This window comes from Panulirus ornatus, chromosome 63 (assembly GCF_036320965.1).
Source record: "Panulirus ornatus isolate Po-2019 chromosome 63, ASM3632096v1, whole genome shotgun sequence".
NCBI classification, from domain to species: Eukaryota; Metazoa; Arthropoda; class Malacostraca; order Decapoda; family Palinuridae; genus Panulirus; species Panulirus ornatus.
In genome coordinates, this window is record NC_092286.1 from 20780077 (window position 1) to 20805759 (window position 25683).

The window sequence follows — 25683 nt, forward strand, 5'->3', positions numbered from 1 at the left end:
GGGAGGAGGTATGAGGTTATGGCCAATGTATGGTTGTGTGAGGTAGTGGGTGTGGTCGTTCATGAGGCCAGGGTCCTCTGTACTGTGTCTGGCCTCACAGACACACACACAAGGTGTGAGGGGTGGTATGATGAGGCCACCTCACAACCTCACTCACATACCTCACGACGCGTCTCCCAGTCCTGTGTATGAGGAGGGTGGGCGGGTGGGTGGGGTGGGCGGGTGGGTGGGGTGAGGTGGTGATTTGGATTATGAGGGCGGCATTTTGATGAGGGAGTTGGTGTTGTTGGAGGAGGGCGACGGCCACATGTGGTGGTGTTGGAGGGTTGGTGGTGGAGAGAGAGAGAGAGAGAGAGAGAGAGAGAGAGAGAGAGAGAGAGAGAGAGAGAGAGAGAGAGAACGTATCGACTACCTTGCTCGCTGGTGGGGTGGGCGGCGGCCATGTTGGCGAGAGGGAGAGGAGGGAGGGAGGGAGGGAGTGGGTGGTGGGTGGTGGTGGTGGGGGGTGGGTTGCGTCGGGTGGGCTCGGGTCGGGTCGGGTGAGCGGCGCGGGGAGGGCCGAGGTGTCGGGCTGAGCTCAGACGGTGGCCATCCTCTAGCAGGAACAGTAGAGGTCAGCTCTGGCGAGGACCATGCGCGCTGCTGTCTCCCGCGCACTCACCATCACCAACAACACCATCACCAACACCAACAACACTACCTCCAACACCACCACCTTCACCACCACATCCCCTACACACCCCTGACGCCCCCACACACACACATACACACACACACACACACACACACATTGACCTCCATCCCTCCCTCCAGCCACACACTCACCCATTCCCTCAGACTATGCGAGGTGATGGGCTATGGAAGAGATGGTATTATTGCTGATAAATTCGATAAGGAATATGCGACATTCTTGAGGCTTATGAAAATGAACGACTAGTTAAACCAGAACCCCCCCGACCCCCTCGTTAACGTGGCGATCTCGTAGTTGACCCACCCCGCCCCTTTTATGGAGTAGAAGAAAACCAGTGTCTTCGGGAACTTCTGAAGTTTAAAGTTCCCCAGGTGTTGTTAAACCGTATTTAACAAAACCCATTCCCTATAAATAAAAAAGATTATATATATATATATATATATACATTATATATATATATACAAGAAAGAAAACGAACGAACACAACCCACCCCCCTCTCAAAACAACCCACTCGAACCCACCCCCACACCCTGAAACAAGAGGAGTTACCAGGCTCGAACGAGGCTGTTAGGGGCCCCCGAGAGGGAGAGAGAGAGAAGGCAAGAAGAAAGGGTTGTAGCGGTTGTTGAAGAACGTGGCTCCTGCTGCACAAGGGGGGGCGGCCCACCACCACGTCACGCCCTCACAACACGTCCAGCGTGTGTGCGTGTGTGTGTGTGTGTGTGTCTGTGTCTCTGTGTCTCCGGCACCAAGAATGGAGTCTTCATCTCTCAACTTGTGATCCTAAGGTAAAGTACTGAGTCTTCTTCTGTGCCGAACCCTTCCTCCTCCTCCTCCACCTCATCCACTCCCTCCTGGGAAAGTGGTTTGTCCTCATCCACCAACGTGGTCATTACCACTCATCCATCTGGAGTTTAATTCCTCCAACCAGTGTCATTGTCATCCTCCACCCAGTACCATGGTCATCCTCCACCCAGTACCATGGTCATCCTTCACCCAGTGTCATTGTAATCCTTCACCCAGTGTCATTGTCATCCTCCACCCAGTACCATGGTCATCCTCCACCCAGTACCATGGTCATCCTCCACCCAGTACCATGGTCATCCTCCACCCAGTACCATGGTCATCCTTCACCCAGTGTCATTGTCATCCTCCAGCCAGTGTCATTGTCATCCTCCACCCAGTACCATGGTCATCCTCCACCCAGTACCATGGTCATCCTTCACCCAGTGTCATTGTCATCCTTCACCCAGTACCATGGTCATCCTCCAACCAGTGTCATTGTAATCCTCCACCCAGTACCATGGTAATCCTTCACCCAGTACCATGGTCATCCTTCACCCAGTACCATGGTCATCCTCCACCCAGTACCATGGTCATCCTCCACCCAGTACCATGGTCGTCCCCAACCAGTACCATGATCATCCTCCACCCAGTACCATGGTCATCCTCCACCCAGTACCATGATCATCCTCCACCCAGTACCATGGTCATCCTCCACCCAGTACCATGGTCATCCTTCACCCAGTACCATGGTCATCCTCCACCCAGTACCATGGTCATCCCCAACCAGTACCATGATCATCCTCCACCCAGTACCATGGTCATCCCCAACCAGTACCATGGTCATCCTCCACCCAGTACCATGGTCATCCCCAACCAGTACTATGATCATCCTCCACCCAGTACCATGGTCATCCTCCACCCAGTACCATGGTCATCCTCCATCCAGTACCTTGATCATCCTCCACCCAGTACCATGGTCATCCTCCACACAATACCATGATCATCCTCCATCCAGTACCATGGTCATCCTCCACCCAGTACCATGATCATCCTCCACCCAGTACCATGATCATCCTCCACCCAGTACCATGGTCATCCCCAACCAGTACCATGGTCATCCTTCACCCAGTACCATGATCATCCTCCACCCAGTACCATGGTCATCCTCCACCCAGTACCACGGTCATCCTCCATCCAGTACCTTGATCATCCTCCACCCAGTACCATGGTCATCCTCCACACAATACCATGATCATCCTCCATCCAGTACCTTGATCATCCTCCACCCAGTACCATGGTCATCCTCCACCCAGTACCATGATCATCCTCCACCTAGTACCATGGTCACCCTTCACCCAGTACCATGATCATCCTCCACCCAGTACCATGGTCATCCCCAACCAGTACCATGATCATCCTCCACCCAGTACCATGGTCATCCTCCACCCAGTACCATGGTCATCCTTCACCCAGTAACATGATCATCCTCCACCTAGTACCATGGTCACCCTTCACCCAGTACCATGATCATCCTCCACCCAGTACCATGGTCATCCCAACCAGTACCATGGTCATCCCCAACCAGTACCATGGTCATCCCCAACCAGTACTATGATCATCCTCCACCCAGTACCATGGTCATCCTCCATCCAGTACCTTGATCATCCTCCACCCAGTACCATGGTCATCCTCCACACAATACCATGATCATCCTCCACCCAGTACCATGGTCATCCTCCACCCAGTACCATGGTCATCCTCCATCCAGTACCTTGATCATCCTCCACCCAGTACCATGGTCATCCCCAACCAGTACCATGGTCATCCCCAACCAGTACCATGATCATCCTCCACCCAGTACCATGGTCATCCTCCACCCAGTACCATGGTCATCCCAACCAGTACCATGGTCATCCTCCACCCAGTACCATGGTCATCCTCCACCCAGTACCATGATCATCCTCCACCCAGTACCATGGTCATCCTCCACTCAGTACCATGGTCATCCTCCACCTAGTACCATGGTCATCCTCCACCCAGTACCATGATCCTCCTCCATCCAGTACCATGGTCATCCTCCACCCAGTACCATAGTCATCATCCACCCAGTACCATGGTCATCCTCCACCCAGTACCATAGTCTTCCTCCACCCAGTACCATGATCATCCTCCACCCAGTACCATGGTCACCCCCAACCAGCACCATTGTCATCCTCCACCCAGTACCATGGTCATCCTTCACCCAGTACCATGGTCATCCTCCATCCAGTACCATTGTCATCCTCCACCCAGTGTCATTGTCACCCTCCACCCAGTACCAAGATAATCCTCCACCCAGTACTATAGTCTTCCTCCACCCAGTACCATGATCATCCTCCACCCAGTACCATGGTCATCCTCCACCCAGTACCATGGTCATCCTCCAACCAGTACCATGATAATCCTCCACTCAGTACCATGGTCATCCTCCACCCAGTACCATGGTCATCCTCCTCCCAGTACCATGATCATCCTTCACCCAGTACCATGGTCATCCTCCATCCAGTACCTTGATCATCCTCCACCCAGTACCATGGTCATCCTCCACACAATACCATGATCATCATCCAGTACCTTGATCATCCTCCACCCAGTACCATGGTCATCCTCCACCCAGTACCATGATCATCCTCCACCCAGTACCATGGTCATCCTCCATCCAGTACCATGGTCATCCTGCACCCAGTAACATGATCATCCTCCACCTAGTACCATGGTCACCCTTCACCCAGTACCATGATCATCCTCCACCCAGTACTATGGTCATCCCCAACCAGTACCATGGTCATCCCCAACCAGTACTATGATCATCCTCCGCCCAGTACCATGGTCATCCTCCACCCAGTACCATGATCATCCTCCACCCAGTACCATGGTCCTCCATACTGTAGCATGGTCTTCTTGATCCCATGGTTATTGCTCCCCAACCATGACCAGTGTCATGATCCTCACCCACCCTATATCATGGTCCTCATCCTCCTCCTCAAACCATGGTCCTCTTGGTCCTCCTCCTCCTCAAACCATGGTCCTCCATGTCCCACTCTCCTGGTCCTCATCCTCCTCCTCAAACCATGGTCCTCCATGTCCCACTCTCCTGGTCCTCATCCTCCTCCTCAAACCATGGTCCTTCATGTCCCACTCTCCTGGTCCTCATCCTCCTCCTCAAACCATGGTCCTTCATGTCCCACTCTCCTGGTCCTCATCCTCCTCCTCAAACCATGGTCCTCCATGTCTCCTCTCATGGTTTAGGCTTTACATAATGCCATATATTTTTCTATTGTTCCATAAAATGGTTGTCCTCATGTCTTTAACCCAGTTCATGTGACTCACATGAGTCTTAAGTTGTTCTACTTTATATATATATATATATATATATATATATATATATATATATATATATATATATATATATATATATATATATATATATATATATATATATATATATATATATATATTGTATCTCTCCTAATGTGATTATTACACGAAAGTGCACTTGGGAACCTATCCTATTTCATTTCCCTGTGGGTAAGAAAGTATATATATATATATATATATATATATATATATATATATATATATATATATATATATATATATATATATATATATATATATATATATATATAGTGTTATAAGTTGGGAAGCGAATATTATTGTGTGTATAATGTAAGACTATGAATTTGTGAGGAGGTTGTGGCCTCTGTCAGTGAGGTTGTGCCTCGCTGAGAAGTTATGACCTGGTGAAGGGATTATGATTGTTGTTATAGGTTGTAGGTTTGTAGGGATGAAGGGGGCCTCGACGTGGGGTTATGGCCCAGTTGAAGGGGTTTATGAATTGACATAGGGGGGTTGTGAGGTTTTCGAAGGATTATAAGAGATTTTTGGACTTCGCTGGCAGGAGGTTGTGACCTCCTGAAGGTGTTGTGGGCGAAGTAGGGTTTTGACAAAGTGTGAAGGGAAGCGATCATGGCAGGGATGGGATGAGGTGATGGGCGACGCATGGCATTGCCTGGGTGGTGGAGGAGATGGGCAGTGAGAGGGAAGGAGAAGGTCTGGCTACCCATCACATGGGAGATGGACACGCCCCTTCTGCAGGTCTGGCTACCCATCACATGGGAGACAAGGGCGCCCCTTCTGCAGGTCTGGCTACCCATCACATGGGAGACAAGGGCGCCCCTTCTGCAGGTATAACTTCTCTATACCGATAGAAATGCTGGGGCGTCTGTCTCCCGCTGCCACGACCGCCGGGGTCCCTCCTCCTGCAGGAGGAAGGGGAGGGACCTCCTGTAGGAGGAAGGGGGGAGGAATTCCTGCAGGAGGAAGGGGAGGGACCTCCTGCAGGAGGAAGGGGAGGACCTCCTGCAGGTATGGTAGGAGGCGCAGACCATGTACCACGCTGTGTGAGGAGGACTGGCAGGTCACGCCAGAGGAAGCTTCCAGGAGCCACTTCTGCTGCGACACCTTCAGTGTACACAAGTACCTTCCTCCCCTGCAACGTTCAACGTGTCGTTCAACGACGCCGAGGCGCTCGTTAATCCCCGACCCAGAGCCCTGGGTGAACGCTAGACCGATCTGTCGTAGGATGCGGTAAACTGGTCGATTGTGCGACCATCTGGTCTACATCACCCGCCCAGGCGGGGGCGGGGGGGCGCTGTGCTGCTGTGGGCGACACAGCAAACCTCACCACTGCTGGGTGGGGGGGCGGATCACCACAGACCTCGTTACCATCACCAGAAGGAGGAGGTGGGAGGGGGTACAGGGGGTGCAACCACAGCCACTACCACAGCCACTACCACAGCCACTATCACAGCCACTACCTCAGCCACTACCACAGCCACTATCACAGCCACTACCTCAGCCACTACCACAGCCACTACCACAGCCACTACCTCAGCCACTACCACAGCCACTACCACAGCCACTATCACAGCCACTACCTCAGCCACTACCTCAGCCACTACCACAGCCACTACCACAGCCACTACCACAGCCACTACCACAGCCACTACCTCAGCCACTACATCAGCCACTACCTCAGCCACTATCACAGCCACTACCACAGCCACTACCTCAGCCACTACCACAGCCACTACCTCAGCCACTACCTCAGCCACTACCACAGCCACTATCACAGCCACTACCACAGCCACTACCTCAGCCACTACCACAGCCACTACCTCAGCCACTACCACAGCCACTACCTCAGCCACTACCACAGCCACTACCTCAGCCACTACCACAGCCACTACCACAGCCACTACCTCAGCCACTATCACAGCCACTACCACAGCCACTACCTCAGCCACTATCACAGCCACTACCACAGCCACTACCACAGCCACTACCTCAGCCACTACCACAGCCACTACTACAGCCACTACCACAGCCACTACCTCAGCCACTATCACAGCCACTACCACAGTCACCACAGCCACTATCACAGCTACTACCACAGCCACTACCACAACCACTACCACAGCCACTACCTCAGCCACTATCACAGCCACTACCACAGCCACTACCACAGCCACTACCACAGCCACTACCTCAGCCACTATCACAGCCACTACCACAGTCACCACAGCCACTATCACAGCTACTACCACAGCCACTACCACATCTACTACCACAACCACTACCACATCCACTACCACAACCACTACCACAGCCACTACCACAACCACTACAGCCACTACCACAGCCACTACCACAACCACTACCACAGCCACTACCACAGCTACTACCACAGCCACTACCGCAGCCACTACCTCAGCCACTACCTCAGCCACTACCACAGCCACTATCACAGCCACTACCTCAGCCACTACCACAGCCACTATCACAGCCACTACCTCAGCCACTACCACAGCCACTAACCACAAGTGTGGCATCTAATGCAGCAGGCCCCCCCCCCCCCACCATTATACTGGCAAGGTCATTACTATGGGGGTGGGAGTAGGGGGGGGAGGGGGGGGACACGTGCTCTCTGTACCACCTCTCCTGCGGTACACCCACGGTACACACACGATACACACACGGTACAACCGCGGTACACCCACGGTACACTTATGATACACCCACGGTATACTTATGATACACCCATGGTACACTTATGATACACCCACGGCACACCCATGGTGCACTCACGGTACACTGCGATACACGCATGGTACACCCACAGTATATCCATGGTACACCCATGGTGCACACATGATACACCCACGGTACACTTATGATACACCCACGGTACAACCACGGTACACCCACGGTACACCCACAGTACACCCACGGTACACTCACGGTACACCTACGGTACTTTCCAGCACAAACGAACATGAATTAAAATCCTTCAAATTTCTAACAATTGAATGACTGACGTTCCTGACTTTGACCTACTGTACTTTGACCAAGGTCAGGAGGTGACGCTGACACCGCCTGCTGACACTCTCCTTTACTGGCTGACACCATCCCTGACACCACTCCTGACTGGCTGACACCATCCCTGACACCACTCCTGACTGGCTGACACCATCCCTGACACCACTCCTGACTGGCTGACACCATCCCTGACACCACTCCTGACTGGCTGACACCATCCCTGACACCACTCCTGACCGGCTGACACCACATATGACACCACTCCTAACTGGCTGACACCATTCCTGACACCACTCCTAACCAGCTGACACCATCCCTGACACCACTCCTGACCGGCTGACACCATCCCTGACACCTCCATCACCATTCCTGACCAGCTGACACCACTTCTGACTGGTTGACACCACATCTAACTGCCTGACGTTTCTCCTAACACCACTCCTGACCGGCTGACACAATCCATAACACTATTCCTGATTAGGTGACACCCCCATGGCACCATACCCGACTGGCTGACACCACTTCTGACACCATACCCGACTGGCTGACTACACCAATGACGCCACTCCTGAGTGGCTGACATCACCCATGACACCATACCCAACTGGCTGACACCAGTCTTGACATAATGCCTGACTGACTGACACCACCACTTATTGTACCTCTGACTGGCTGACACCACTCTGGACTGGCTGAAACCATCCCTGACATCGTTCCTGAGTGGCTGACATTAATAGTTCGCACAAACTCTGCTGTCTGTTGGGTCAGTGAGGAATGTAAACTGTTGGGTCAGTGAGGAATGTAAACTGTTGGGTCAGTGAGGAATGTAAACTGTTGGGTAAGTGAGGAATGTAAACTGTTGGGTCAGTGAGGAATGTAAACTGTTGGGTCAGTGAGGAATGTAAACTGTTGGGTCAGTGAGGAATGTAAACTGTTGGGTCAGTGAGGAATGTAAACTGTTGGGTCAGTGAGGAATGTAAACTGTTGGGTCAGTGAGGAATGTAAACTGTTGGGTCAGTGAGGAATGTAAACTGTTGGGTCAGTGAGGAATGTAAACTGTTGGGTCAGTGAGGAATGTAAACTGCTGGGTCAGTGAGGAATGTAAACTGTTGGGTCAGTGAGGAATGTAAACTGTTGGGTCAGTGAGGAATGTAAACTGCTGGGTCAGTGAGGAATGTAAACTGTTGGGTCAGTGAGGAATGTAAACTGTTGGGTCAGTGAGGAATGTAAACTGTTGGGTCAGTGAGGAATGTAAACTGTTGGGTCAGTGAGGAATGTAAACTGTTGGGTCAGTGACCAATACAAACTGTTGGGTCAGTGAGGAATGTAAACTGTTGGGTCAGTGACGAATACAAACTGTTGGGTCAGTGAGGAATGTAAACTGTTGGGTCAGTAACGAATATAAACTGTTGGGTCAGTGAGGAATGTAAACTGTTGGGTCAGTGACGAATATAAATTGCTGGGTCAGTGATGAATATAAACTGTTGGGTCAGTGAGAAATGTAAACTGTTGGGTCAGTGAGGAATGTAAACTGTTGGGTCAGTGAGGAATGTAAACTGTTGGGTCAGTGACCAATACAAACTGTTGGGTCAGTGAGGAATGTAAACTGTTGGGTCAGTGAGGAATGTAAACTGTTGGGTCAGTGAGAAATGTAAACTGTTGGGTCAGTGAGGAATGTAAACTGTTGGGTCAGTGAGGAATGTAAACTGTTGGGTCAGTGAGGAATGTAAACTGTTGGGTCAGTGAGAATGTAAACTGTTGGGTCAGTGAGAATGTAAACTGTTGGGTCAGTGAGAAACATAAACTGTTGGGTCAGTGAGGAATGTAAACTGTTGGGTCAGTGAGGAATAAACTGTTGGGTCAGTGAGGAATGTAAACTGTTGGGTCAGTGAGGAATGTAAACTGTTGGGTCAGTGAGGAATGTAAACTGTTGGGTCAGTGAGGAATGTAAACTGTTGGGTCAGTGAGGAATGTAAACTGTTGGGTCAGTGAGGAATTAAACTGTTGGGTCAGTGAGGAATCATAAACTGTTGGGTCATGTGAGGAATAAACTGTTGGGTCAGTGAGGAATAAAACTGTTGGGTCAGTGAGGAATTGTATAAACTGTTGGGTCAGTACGAATATAAACTGTTGGGTCAGTGAGGAATGTAAACTGTTGGGTCAGTGACGAATATAAATGTGGGTCAGTGATGAAATAAACTGTTGGATCAGTGAGAAACATAAAGTGATGGGTCAGTGAGGAACATAAACTGTTGGATCAGTGAGAAACATAAAGTGTTGGGTCAGTGAGAAACATAAACTGTTGGATCAGTGAGAAATATAGTGTTGGGTCAGTGAGGTTCATAAACTGTTGGGTCAGTGAGAAATATAAACTGTTGGATCAGTGACAAGCATTAACTGTTGGGTCAGTGAGAAACATAAACTGTTGGGTCAGTGAGAAACATAAACTGTTGGGTCACTGAGGAACATAAACTGTTGGGTCAGTGAGAAACATAAACTGTTGGGTCACTGAGGAACATAAACTGTTGGGACAGTGAGGCACATAAACTGTTGGCTCAGTGAGAAACATAAACTGTTGGATCAGTGAGAAACATAAACTGTTGGGTCAGTGAGGAACATAAACTGTTGGGTCAGTAAGAAACATAAACTGTTAGGTCAGTGAGGAACATAAACTGTTGGGTCAGTGAGGAATGCAAACTGTTGGGTCAGTGAGGATCATTAACTGTTGGATCAGTGAGAAACTTAAACTGTCGGATCAGTGAGAAACATAAAGTGCTGGGTCAGTGAGGAACATAAACTGTTGGGTCAGTGAGGAACATAAACTGTTGGGTCAGTGAGAAATATAAGCTGTTGGGTCAGTGAGAAACATAAAGTGCTGGGTCAGTGAGGAACATAAACTGTTGAGTCAGTGAGGAACATAACCTGTTGGGTCAGTGAGGAACATAAACTGTTGGGTCAGTGAGGAACATAAGCTTTTGGGTCAGTGAGGAACATATACTGTTGGGTCAGTGAGGAACATAAACTGTTGGGTCAGGGAGAAACATATGTTGTGTCAGTGAGGAACATAAACTGTTGGGTCAGTGAGAAACAAACTGTTGGGTCAGTGATAAACATAAACTGTTGGTCAGTGATAAACGTAAGCTGTTGGGTCAGTGAGAAACATAAACTGTCGGGGTCAGTGAGAAACATAAACTGTTGGGTCGCTGAGGAACATAAACTGTTGGGTCAGTGACAAACACATGTTGGGTCAGTGAGGAACATAAGCTTTTGGGTCAGTGAGGAACATATACTGTTGGGTCAGTGAGAAATATAGACTGTTGGGTCAGTGAGGAACATATACTGTTGGGTCAGTGAGAAACATAGACTGTTGGGTCAGTGAGGAACATATACTGTTGGGTCAGTGAGAAACATAAATTGTTGGGTCACTGAGGAACATAAACTGAGGAACTGAGGAACATAAACAGTGAAAAACATAAATTGTTGGACGAGTGAGAAGCATAAACTGCTGGGTCAGTGAGAAACATATGTTCGGTCAGTGAAAAACATAAATTGATGGGTCAGTGAGAAACATAACTGTTGGGTCAGTGAGAAACATTAACCTTTGGGTCAGTGAGAAACATAAATTGTTGGGTCAGTGAGGAACATTAACTGTTCGGTCAGTAAGAAACATATGTTGGGTCATTGAGAAACATAAACAGTTGGGTGAGTGAGAAACATAAACTGTTGGGTCAGTGAGAGATATATGTTAGGTCAGTGAAGAACATAAACTGCTGGGTCTGTGAGAAACATAAACTGTTGGGTCAGTGAGAAACATATGTTGGGTCATTGAGGAACATAAACTGTTGGGTCAGTGAGGAACATAAACTTTTGGGTCAGTGAGAAATATAAGCTGTTGGGTCAGTGAGAAACATAGACTGTTGGGTCAGTGAGGAACATAAACTGTTGGGTCAGTGAGGAACATAAACTGTTGGGTCAGTGAGGGACATAAACTATTAGGTCAGTGAGAAACATATGTTGGGTCATTGAGGAACATAAGCTGTTGGGTCAGTGAGAAACATAAACTGTTGGGTCAGTGAGAAACATGAAGTGTTGGGTCAGTGAGAAACATAAAGCGTTGGGTCAGTGAGAAACATAAACTGTTGGGTCAGTGAGGAAGACAAACTGTTGGGTCAGTGAGTAACATTAAGTGCTCGGTCAATGAAGAACATAAACTGTTGGGTCATTGAGAAAATATGTTGGGTCAGTGAGAAACATAAACTGTTGGGTCAGTGAGGAATGCAAACTGTTGGGTCAGTGAGTAATGTAACTGTTGGGTCATTGAGGAATACAAACTGTTGGGTCAGTGAGAAACATAAACTGTTGGGTCAGTGAGGAACATGAACTGTTGGGTCAGTGAAGAATACTAACTGTTGGGTCAGTGAGAAACAAACTGATGGGTCAGTGAGAAACATAAAGTGTTGGTTCAGTGAGAAACATAAACTGTTGGGTCGGTGAGAAACATAAACTGTTGGGTCATTGAGGAATACAAACTGTTGGGTCAGTGAGAAGCATAAACTGTTGGATCAGTGAGAAACATAAACTGTTGGGTCAGTGAGAAACATAAACTGTTGGGTCAGTGAGGCACATAAATTGTTGGGTCAGTGAGGCACATAAACTGTTGATTCAGTGAGAAACATAAAGTGTTAGTTCAGCTAGAAACATAAACTGTTGGGTCAGTGAGAAACATAAACTGTTAGGTCAGTGAGGAACATAAACTGTTGGGTCAGTGAGGCACATAAACTATTGGGTTAGTGATAAACATAGACTGTTGGGTCAGTGAGGATCATAAACTGTTGGGTCAGTAAGGAACATAAACTGTTGGTTAGTGAGGCACATAAACTGTTGGTTCAGTGAGAAACATAAAGTGTTGGTTCAGTGAGAAACATATACTGTTGGGTTAGTGAGGAACATAAAGTGTTGGGTCAGTGAGAAACATAAACTGTTAGGTCAGTAAGAAACATTAATTGTTGGGTGAGTGAGCAATATAAACTGTTAGGTCAGTGGGGAACATAGAGTGTTGGGTCAGTAAGGAACACAAACTGTTGCGTCAGTGAGAAACATAAGCTGTTGGGTCAGTGAGAAACATAAACTGTTGGGTCAGTGAGGAACATAAAATGTTGGGTCAGTGAGGAACATAAAGTGCTGGGTCAGTGAGAAACCTAAACTGTTGGGTCAGTGAGAAGCTTAAAGTGTTGGGTCAGTGAGGAACATAAACTGTTGGGTCAGTGAGAAACATAAGCTGTTGGGTCAGTGAGAAACATAAACTGTTGGGTCAGTGAAAAACATAAACTGTTTGGTCAGTGAAAAACATAAACTGTTGGGTCAGTGAGGAACATAAACTGTTGGGTCAGTGAGGAACATAAACTGTTGGGTCAGTGAGGAACATAAACTGTCGGGTCAGTGAGAAACATAAACTGTTGGGTCAGTGAGGAACATAAACTGATGGGTCATTGAGGAACATAAGCTGTTGGGTCAGTGAGGAACTTTAAACTGTCGGGTCAGTGAGAAACAGAAGCTGTTGGGTCAGTGAGGAACTTAAACTGTCGGGTCAGTGAGAAACATAAACTGTTGGGTCAGTGAGAAACAATCTGTTGTGTCAGTGAGGAACTTAAACTGTTCTGTCAGTGAGAAACATAAACTGTTGGGTCAGTGAGAAACATAAACTGTTGGGTCAGTGAGGAACATAAACTGTTGGGTCAGTGAAAAACATAAACTGTTGGGTCAGTGAGAAACATAAACTGTTGGGTCAGTGAGGAACATAAACTGTTGGGTCAGTGAGGAACATAAACTGTTGGGTCAGTGAGGAACATAAACTGTTGGGTCAGTGAGGAACATAAACTGTTGGGTCATTGAGGAACATAAGCTGTTGGGTCAGTGAGGAACTTAAACTGTCGGGTCAGTGAGAAACAGAAGCTGTTGGGTCAGTGAGGAACTTAAACTGTTGTGTCAGTGAGAAACATAAACTGTTGGGTCAGTGAGAAACATAATCTGTTGTGTCAGTGAGGAACTTAAACTGTTGTGTCAGTGAGAAACATAAACTAATGGGTCAGTGAAGAACATAAACTGTTGGGTCAGTGAGGAACATAAACTGTTGGGTCAGTGAGAAACATAAACTGTTGTGTCAGTGAGAAACATAAACTGTTGGGTCAGTGAGGAACATGAACTGATGGGTCAGTGAGGAACATAAACTGTTGGGTCAGTGAGGAACATAAACTGTTGGGTCAATGAGGAACATAAACTGTAGGGTCAGTGAGAAACATAAACTGTTGGGTCAGTGAGAAACATAAACTGTTTGGTCAGTGAGGAACATAAACTGTTGGGTCAGTGAGGAACATAAGCTGTTGGGTCAGTGAGGAACATAAACTGTTGGGTCAGTGAGGAGCATAAACTGTTGGGTCAGTGAGAAACATAAACTGTTGGGTCAGTGAGGAACATAAACTGTTGGGTCAGTGAAGAGCATAAACTGTTGGGTCAGTGAGGAACATAAACTGTTGGGTCAGTGAGGAACATAAACTGTTGGGTCAGTGAGGAACATGAACTGATGGGTCAGTGAGGAACATGAACTGATGGGTCAGTGAGGAACATAAACTGTTGGGTCAGTGAAGAGCATAAACTGTTGGGTCAGTGAAGAGCATAAACTGTTGGGTCAGTGAGGAACATAAACTGTTGGGTCAGTGAGGAACATAAACTGTTGGGTCAGTGAGGAACATAAACTGTTGGGTCAGTGAGGAACATAAACTGTTGGGTCAGTGAGGAACATAAGCTGTTGGGTCAGTGAGGAACATAAACTGTTGGGTCAGTGAGAAACATAAACTGTTGGGTCAGTGAGGAACATAAACTGCTGGGTCAGTGAGAAACTTGTCCGCGATCGATATATAGCTGAGCCATGTGCAGTGGTGGGGGAAGGGGGGTCACTTATATGTATATGTATACCGAAGCCAATGTATACAGGCACAAGGGATACATGTACCCATCTATATGAACATGTCGGGATGTATATTTGCATTCATGAATACATGTATAGATGACAAAATGTATAATGTATGGGATCCCAGATGTATATATGCCCTTGTGTGTGTGTGTGTGTGTGTGTGTGTGTGTGTGTGTGTTTACGTCTATGTATATTTTCCAGTGGAAAATCACCATATGAATCAGAGGAGGAAACGTCTAAATATTTAGATTTATATGATTTAGCATTAGAACTCATTAGAAGTAATGATTACGTCCCAACATTAGATGTAGAAGATACACTTTAGAACACATTAGAAGTGACGATCACGCCAGGATATTAGATTTAGAAAGTAAGTTCATAGGACGAATTAGAAGTGAAGATTACGGCCGAATATTAGATTTAGAAGGGAATGCCATAGGGTAAATTAGAAGTCATGACGACGCCCGAATATTAGATTTAGAAACTGTAGTTTTAGAACACATTAGAAGGGATGGTGACGTCCGAATATTAGATTTAGAAACTGTAGTTTTAGAACACATTAGAACACATTTTCTAAGAGATGTTGAAGACAATGAGATCCACCAGCTGTCGCGACCCCCCCTCCCACCTGCACCAGCTGTGGGACCCCCTTGCACCAGCTGCCAAGGCCACTGGTGATGACCCCCCCCCCTCCCCCCATCTGGTGGGGTTCGAAGGAGGGAGGGAAGGAAGGAGGTGGGTGGGGTGGGCCAAGCCTCAAAGGCCAAAAGGAAAAAAAGGCCAAAAAAAAAAATGGCCTTTTAATGTTCGACAATTGACCCAGTGTGACCTGGGTTCGAGGGTCGTGACTTAAACCTCAGGTCGTCAGTCACTGCAGGTCATTACGGGCAGGGGGGTCAGTCAGGTCAGGTCAGTGGAGGGGGGACGAGGGTTGGAGTTAATTAGTGATGGAGTAATGACCTCCTCCATCATCCTTCCTCATCGTGAGGGAAAGTGTGAGGGAGGAGGAGGTATGTGTGTGTGTGTGTGTGTGTGTGTGTGTGTGTGTGTGTGAGGGGGAGATATCAGGGTAGATTAGTAGATAAACTACTATCTACCCCCCCCTCACTGGGTCAGGTCAGGCCCTGGCGGTAATGCCCTCGTTAACCCACCGTTGAACCCCTGGTCGTTATACCCTCTCGTTGATCAACTGGTACATGAACGTCTCTATATATATTCTGGTACGTCTCTATATTTGGCTACGATCTTTTCCCTTTATCTCTTATCTTGAGAGAGATAAGGAGATGGAGTTCTCTGAAGGGAGAAGGTTCTCTTTAAGACGCTGTTCTTTAGTAACAAGATGCCCACCTTACCCTGCGCGTAACAGAGCGCTGGTCACACAAGATTTGGACAGAGACTTGTGGACAAAAAGAAACATGATAGTGAACGAGGAAATATTGCTCTGGGAGATTTATAACTTCCTACAATACTTCCCTCAATCTAGATGGAGGTGAGGGCATAAAGTAGAAGGCTCCTCTCCCCCACCCGCCACTATAGATGGAGACAGGACAGTACAGCAGAAGGCTCCTCCCCGACCCACCACTATAGATGGAGACAGGACAGTACAGCAGAAGGCTCCTCCCCCACCCACCACTATAGATGGAGACAGGACAGTACAGCAGAAGGCTCCTCCCCCACCCACCACTATAGATGGAGACAGGACAGTACAGCAGAAGGCTCCTCCCCCACCCACCACTATAGATGGAGACAGGACAGTACAGCAGAAGGCTCCTCCCCCACCCACCACTATAGATGGAGACAGGACAGCACAGCAGAAGGCTCCTCCCCGACCCACCACTATAGATGGAGACAGGACAGTACAGCAGAAGGCTCCTCCCCCACCCACCACTATAGATGGAGACAGGACAGTACAGCAGAAGGCTCCTCCCCGACCCACCACTATAGATGGAGACAGGACAGTACAGCAGAAGGCTCCTCCCCGACCCACCACTATAGATGGAGACAGGACAGTACAGCAGAAGGCTCCTCCCCCACCCACCACTATAGATGGAGACAGGACAGTACAGCAGAAGGCTCCTCCCCCACCCACCACTATAGATGGAGACAGGACAGTACAGCAGAAGGCTCCTCCCCCACCCACCACTATAGATGGAGACAGGACAGTACAGCAGAAGGCTCCTCCCCACCCACCACTATAGATGGAGACAGGATAGTACAGCAGAAGGCTCCTCCCCCACCCACCACTATAGATGGAGACAGGACAGTACAGCAGAAGGCTCCTCCCCACCCACCACTATAGATGGAGACAGGACAGTACAGCAGAAGGCTCCTCCCCACCCACCACTATAGATGGAGACAGGACAGTACAGCAGAAGGCTCCTCCCCACCCACCACTATAGATGGAGACAGGACAGTACAGCAGAAGGCTCCTCCCCCACCCACCACTATAGATGGAGACAGGACAGTACAGCAGAAGGCTCCTCCCCCACCCACCACTATAGATGGAGACAGGACAGTACAGCAGAAGGCTCCTCCCCCATCCACCACCACTATAGATGGAGACAGGACAGTACAGCAGAAGGCTCCTCCCCCACCCACCACTATAGATGGAGACAGGACAGTACAGCAGAAGGCTCCTCCCCCACCCACCACTATAGATGGAGACAGGACAGTACAGCAGAAGGCTCCTCCCCCACCCACCACTATAGATGGAGACAGGACAGTACAGCAGAAGGCTCCTCCCCCACCCACCACTATAGATGGAGACAGGACAGTACAGCAGAAGGCTCCTCCCCACCCACCACTATAGATGGAGACAGGACAGTACAGCAGAAGGCTCCTCCCCACCCACCACTATAGATGGAGACAGGACAGTACAGCAGAAGGCTCCTCCCCCACCCACCACTATAGATGGAGACAGGACAGTACAGCAGAAGGCTCCTCCCCACCCACCACTATAGATGGAGACAGGACAGTACAGCAGAAGGCTCCTCCCCCACCCACCACTATAGATGGAGACAGGACAGTACAGCAGAAGGCTCCTCCCCCACCCACCACTATAGATGGAGACAGGGCAGTACAGCAGAAGGCTCCTCCCCCACCCACCACTATAGATGGAGACAGGACAGTACAGCAGAAGGCTCCTCCCCCACCCACCACTATAGATGGAGACAGGACAGTACAGCAGAAGGCTCCTCCCCCACCCACCACTATAGATGGAGACAGAACAGTACAGCAGAAGGCTCCTCCCCCACCCACCACTATAGATGGAGACAGGACAGTACAGCAGAAGGCTCCTCCCCCACCCACCACTATAGATGGAGACAGGATAATACAGATGGCCTTATGTATACTCCATCATATGTCCTATATCAGGAGTGTACTGCTATGTCATTTATTGATAAATAAATAATTTATGCCTAGCGACAATTTATCACATTTATGAAAGGTGTATCGCAGGAAACCGGATAATTAGAGAAGGCGAATTTATCAGAATGATAATTTGGTTATCTTTATATTGGCTTAACACACGTGTGTTATTACGTCTCGATAAAGCATGATTTATCATGTATGTGAACAAGGAGAAGATGGAGGAGGAGGAGGAGGAGGAGGAAGAAGAAGAAGAAGAAGAAGAAGAAGAAGAAGAAGAAGAAGAAGAAGAAACACACACACACACACATACACACACACACACACACACACACACACACACACACACACACACACAGACCCGAACTGATGAGGTCGAACCCGCCTCCCACAGACTCAGTTTGTGTAGGACGTCAATTCTCAAGTCTACTGTGGTGGCTCAGGCCAGGCTCTCACACGGACACACAAGGCTCACTTCCTCGACCTGGTCTAGGGGACTGTCGACCTTGCCGAAGGGATCGAACGAACGTCTTTGAATTTGAATTAGAAATTGGAATCTCATCATTTTTGAGACCACATCTCTCTGGTGTAGGCCACTGGGCCACTGGGTTACTGCAGTGTGTATACACCTTGGTTAACACAGCAATGATTATGTGTGTGTACACCTGGTTAACACAGCAATGATTATGTGTGTATACACCTGGTTAACACAGCAGTGATTATGTGTGTATACACCTGGTTAACACAGCAGTGATTATGTGTGTATACACCTGGTTAACACAGCAGTGATTATGTGTGTATACACCTGGTTAACACAGCAATGATTATGTGTGTATACACCTGGTTAACACAGCAATGATTATGTGTATACACCTGGTTAACACAGCAATGATTATGTGTGTATACACCTGGTTAACACAGCAATGATTATGTGTATACACCTGGTTAACACAGCAATGATTATGTGTATACACCTGGTTAACACAGCAATGACTATGTGTGTATACACCTGGTTAACACAGCAATGATTATGTGGTATACACCTGGTTAACACAGCAGTGATTATGTGTGTATACACCTGGTTAACACAGCAATGATTATGTGGTATACACCTGGTTAACACAGAAATGATTATGCGTGTATACACCTGGTTAAAACAGCAATGATTATATGTGTATACACCTGGTTAACACAGCAATGATTATGTGTGTATACACCTGGTTAACACAGCAATGATTATGCGTGTATACACCTGGTTAACACAGCAATGATTATGTGTATACACCTGTTAACACAGCAATGATTATGTGTGTATACACCTGGTTAACACAGCAATGATTATGGTGTATACACCTGGTTAACACAGCAATGATTATGTGTGTATACACCTGGTTAACACAGCAATGATTATGTGTATACACCTGGTTAACACAGCAGTGATTATGTGTGTATACACCTGGTTAACACAGCAATGATTATGTGTGTATACACCTGGTTAACACAGAAATGATTATGCGTGTATACACCTGGTTAAAACAGCAATGATTATATGTGTATACACCTGGTTAACACAGCAATGATTATGTGTGTATACACCTGGTTAACACAGCAATGATTATGTGTATACACCTGGTTAACACAGCAATGACTATGTGTGTATACGCCTGGTTAACACAGCAATGATTATGTGTATACACCTGGTTAACACAGCAGTGATTATGTGTGTATACACCTGGTTAACACAGCAATGATTATGTGTGTATACACCTGGTTAACACAGAAATGATTATGCGTGTATACACCTGGTTAAAACAGCAATTATTATATGTGTATACACCTGGTTAACACAGCAATGATTATGTGTGTATACACCTGTTAACACAGCAATGATTATGCGTGTATACACCTGCTTAACACAGCAATGATTATGTGTGTATACACCTGGTTAACACAGCAATGATTATGTGTGTATACACCTGGTTAACACAGCAATGATTATGCGTGTATACACCTGGTTAACACAGCAATGATTATATGTGTATACACCTGGTTAACACAGCAATGATTATGTGTGTATACACCTGGTTAACACAGCAATGATTATGTGTATACACCTGGTTAACACAGCAATGACTATGTGTGTATACACCTGGTTAACACAGCAATGATTATGTGTATACACCTGGTTAACACAGCAGTGATTATGTGTGTATACACCTGGTTAACACAGCAATGATTATGTGTGTATACACCTGGTTAACACAGCAATGATTATGCGTGTATACACCTGGTTAAAACAGCAATGATTATATGTGTATACACCTGGTTAACACAGCAATGATTATGTGTGTATACACCTGGTTAACACAGCAATGATTATGTGTATACACCTGGTTAACACAGCAATGACTATGTGTGTATACACCTGGTTAACACAGCAATGATTATGTGTATACACCTGGTTAACACAGCAGTGATTATGTGTGTATACACCTGGTTAACACAGCAATGATTATGTGTGTATACACCTGGTTAACACAGAAATGATTATGCGTGTATACACCTGGTTAAAACAGCAATTATTATATGTGTATACACCTGGTTAACACAGCAATGATTATGTGTGTATACACCTGTTAACACAGCAATGATTATGCGTGTATACACCTGCTTAACACAGCAATGATTATGTGTGTATACACCTGGTTAACACAGCAATAATTATGTGTGTATACACCTGGTTAACACAGCAATGATTATGCGTGTATACACCTGGTTAACACAGCAATGATTATGCGTGTATACACCTGGTTAACACAGCAATGATTATGCGTGTATACACCTGGTTAACACAGCAATGATTATGCGTGTATACACCAGGTTAACACAGCAATGATTATGTGTGTATACACCAGGTTAACACAGCAATGATTTTGTGGTTATACACCTGGTTAACACAGCAATGATTATGTGTGTATACACCTGGTTAACACAGCAATAATTATATGTGTATACACCTGGTTAACACAGCAATAATTATATGTGTATACACCTGGTTAACACAGCAATAATTATATGTGTATACACCTGGTTAACACAGCAATGATTATGTGTGTATACACCTGGTTAACACAGCAATGATTATGTGTGCATACACCTGCTTAACACAACAATAATTATATGTGCATACACCTGGTTAATACAGCAATAATCATATGTGTATACACCAGGTTAACACAGCAATAATTATATGTGTATACACCTGGTTAACACAGCAATGATTATATGTGTATACACCTGGTTAAGACAGCAATGATTGTGTGTCTATACACCTGGTTAACACAGCAATAATTATAAGCGTATACACCTGGTTAACACAGCAATGACTGTGTGTGTATACACCTGGTTAACACAGCAATGATTATGTGTGTATACACCTGGTTAACACAGCAATGATTATATGTGTATACACCTGCTTAACACAGCAATAATTATATGTGTATACACCTAGTTAACACAGCAATAATTATATGTGTATACACGTGGTTAACACAGGGGACAGACTTCGCAGTTATGTAAGTGGAACCTAGTTATCAGATTTCTCTACAGTGGACACCAAACGACTTTATCTGTAGGGGTTCAGGAGGCACTCCTGCCCACTGTTTAGCATAGCCACAAGAGCCCACTGTGTAGGGAAATACTGACCCCCGAGCTAGAGATAAAGAGATTGATATACAACGAAGAAATTATAGCAGTCAGTTGATATACAACGAAGAAATACAGTAGTCAGTTGATATACAACGAAGAAATATAGCAGTCAGTTGATATACAACGAAGAAATATAGCAGTCAGTTGATATACAACGAAGAAATTTAGCAGTCAGTTGATATACAACGAAGAAATACAATAGTCAGTTGATATACAACGAAGAAATATAGCAGTCAGTTGATATACAACGAAGAAATATAGCAGTCAGTTGATATACAACGAAGAAATACAATAGTCAGTTGATATACAACGAAGAAATATAGCAGTCAGTTGATATACAACGAAGAAATATAGCAGTCAGTTGATATACAACGAAGAAATACACTAGTCAGTTGATATAGAACAAAGAGACGTACCTACCTACAACGTCTCTTCGTTGCATATATATCACGTGACTGTTATATTTCGCTCTTGTACCTCCCCTGATCCCCCTGATGATGGTGTGATTATGATACGAAAGTGCACTTGGCAACTTATCGTGGTCCATTTCTCCCCCGCGTGGACTCGTACGAATATACTTGATCACGCGCAAAACAAGGATCATCATTGATCGATAAAGAGTATGACTCTCTCTCTCTCTCTCTCTCTCTCTCTCTCTCTCTCTCTCTCTCTCTCTCTCTCTCTCTCTCTCTCTCTCTCTCTCACTAGGATTCGAACCGTTGTCGCCCAAAGTGGCAGGCTGGCTCATGTCGCCCCCCCTCGGGCCCTGTGGACACCCTACACTTCTCTGTGAGGGCGAACCGACCCCCCCCCTCCCCCTGCCCCCTCCTCCTCCAAGACGTCCCTCCCTCCCTCCCTCCCTCCTTCCCTCCAATCACCCCTTCCCTCCGATCACCCCCCCTCCCCCCCCTTCCGTCTGACGTGTAAGCGAGGGACGAGATTAACCCCTGGTCGTTTCACTCGTTAGAGCTCGTGTTAAACCAGCAGTTAACCTGTTCACTTTAACGACTGACTGACACACACACACACACACACACACACACACACACACACACACACAGGAGAGGGGAGGGGGGGGAATTACGAGGTTACGCCCCTATTGTGTTCACAGTCTTTCGATTCTCGATCGTATATACACACGTTATATCATGTTCTTATCAGTTCCTCTTATCTATGCGATAAAGACCTTATGGTCATCACTTTGAGACTGGGGACGAGGGGGTTAATATATTTATTCTGGAGGAGGAGGGAGGGTGTGTGTGTGTGTGTGTGTGTGTGTGTGTCCTGGCCAGGGGGAGGGGGAGGAGGAGAGGGGCCACAAGGCAGTGTATTTGTCGACAATTACTTCCAGTGTGTGTGTGTGTGTGTGTGTGTGTGTGTGTGTGTGTGTGTGTTTGTGAGGTTCCCCCCCCCCCCCCCCCCCCGGCCCGCGCCCGGGACCCGCCGTCTTTTGTTCGCGATTAAAATTCCCAGCGAACAAAAGACGTCCGTGATGCGCACTGCTGTCTCAACGCTGCTCTTTCTAATATATATATATATATATATATATATATATATATATATATATATATATATATATATATATATATATATATATATATATATATATAGCCATGAACGTGTACTTTTATATTATGCACAATGACCCCTTTATAACATCAAAGATTCGAACCCTTACCCTTTGTGTGGGTGCTGGTCACGCTTATGACTGGCGTAAACCACCCATAGCCTAATTACTAAGGTACCAAACTCCCACGGAAATGGCAGGGGGTTCGAATCCCTAAGGGTGAACTGTACATCCGTAGGAGCTGGCTATCTCTCTCTCTCTCTCGGGGCATCCGATGCGGTGAGAAAGTCAACTAAGTCCACGGGTTCGAACCGCTGCTCATGAAGTGTGTTATGTAACCAGTTCTATGCTGGGCAAGTGGAGGGTCATTTTCAAAAGCTGTCTGTCTCCTGTCCAATGTGGAAGCCGTACCTTTGGCATAAGAGGAGTTGTGATGTGTTGATGTTCGTCGTCGGAGATGTGATGGTGTGAATCTAATTTGTCTAGATAGTGTGGTCTCAGATGGGCGTATGTCTATTGGCATGAAATGGAAGGATATGCTTGGGTTTGGTTGACAGGGGCTATTGTGTGTGTGTGTGTGTGTGTGTGTGTGTGTGTGTGTGTGTGGTCGAGGTGTGAGAGGGTGTCCATTTTGTGAGTCCATTTTTACACGAGATGTAAATACGAGTAAGGACTGCTTGGCCCACAACTGGGTTGTCTGGTCAAACAAGATAGACAAAAAGGTCACCATAACAACATAACGTAATTCTGCGCAGCAGTTTTTCTTAAGGTAACACCAACTCCTCCCTGCTCCATATTAACCTTCTAATGCCCCCGTTACCGCTGTCGTTTATACATTTCATCTCTGGCGCTTTTCTCTGACCTGAATTGTTAGAATATTTGTATAAACGACTTTTGGAAGTATTTATATAAATTTTAACATTCATTACGTCTAGCGGTAACTTATTCCACTGGTCAATACACTATAGTTCCAATGGTCAATACACTATAGTTCCAATGGTCAATACACTATAGTTCCAATGGTCAATACACTATAGTTTGAATCCAGGTTTTGATTTTCCCTGCCTCTGGGTTGGTCAGTGACTATAATGCGTCCCAACTGGAAAGCGTTGTTTGGTGCTGGTCGACGTAACTGGGCGTCTGGCATGATGAGGGGCTGGACCCAAATTGGATTGGACGGACATTTGGTTCATTGAATAGATGCTTAGTGCTTGTTTTTGCTGCGTGAACTGGATCGAGTTGGGAATGAACCATTTTCCCCCCCCATTTTGTCTGACCTTGTTAGCAGTGTGTGTTCTAAGGTCACTCAGTTGACCTGTGGCAGTGTGTGCCGCCGATCTGATGTGACCTCAGGAAGGACAATATAGTGAACATAGTCAACACAGCTATTGTGATTCAACATGACGGGTTCATAAGTCAGGGTTACACGAGAGTATAGTGTGGGGTCATGTTCCGGGGTCTGAAGGTGGATGTCAGTGTGGGGAAGACGTGCCCTCCCGCTGGGGTCTGCTGACGATGGAGGGCGGGAAGACCTGCGGGAGGAGGTTGTGGCGAGGTGAGGAAGGGCCTGCCCCATGATGATGGGTCATGACCATCCCCCATGATGATGGGTCATGACCTTCCCCATGATGATGGGTCATGACCTTCCCCCATGATGATGGGTCATGACCATCCCCATGATGATGGGTCATGACCTTCCCCATGATGATGGGTCATGACCTTCCCCCATGATGATGGGTCATGACCATCCCCATGATGATGGGTCATGACCTTCCCCATGATGATGGGTCATGACCTTCCCCCATGATGATGGGTCATGACCTTCCCCCATGATGATGGGTCATGACCTCCCCATGATGATGGGTCATGACCTCCCCATGATGATGGGTCATGACCATCCCCCATGATGATGGGTCATGACCTTCCCCCATGATGATGGGTCATGACCTTCCCCCATGATGATCGGTCATGACCTCCCCATGATGATGGGTCATGACCTTCCCCCATGATGATGGGTCATGACCATCCCCATGATGATGGGTCATGACCTTCCCCCATGATGATTGGTCATGACCTCCCCATGATGATGGGTCATGACCTTCCCCATGATGATGGGTCATGACCTTCCCCATGATGATGGGTCATGACCTTCCCCCATGATGATGGGTCAT

At 47.0% G+C, this 25683-nt stretch overlaps 1 protein-coding gene across 19 annotated transcripts in view; it reads left to right on the top strand.

Annotated features, from left to right (window-relative positions):
- The first annotated feature begins 566 nt into the window (after positions 1 to 566).
- The window catches only part of para (sodium voltage-gated channel paralytic), a 534209-nt gene continuing 509092 nt past the window's right edge, over positions 567 to 25683 (top strand). For all 19 annotated transcript variants that reach the window (XM_071656463.1, XM_071656459.1, XM_071656474.1 and 16 more), the window contains exon 1: positions 567 to 1480. The gene's annotated coding sequence lies outside the window, so the exon portion shown is untranslated. The remainder of the gene's footprint in view (positions 1481 to 25683) is intronic.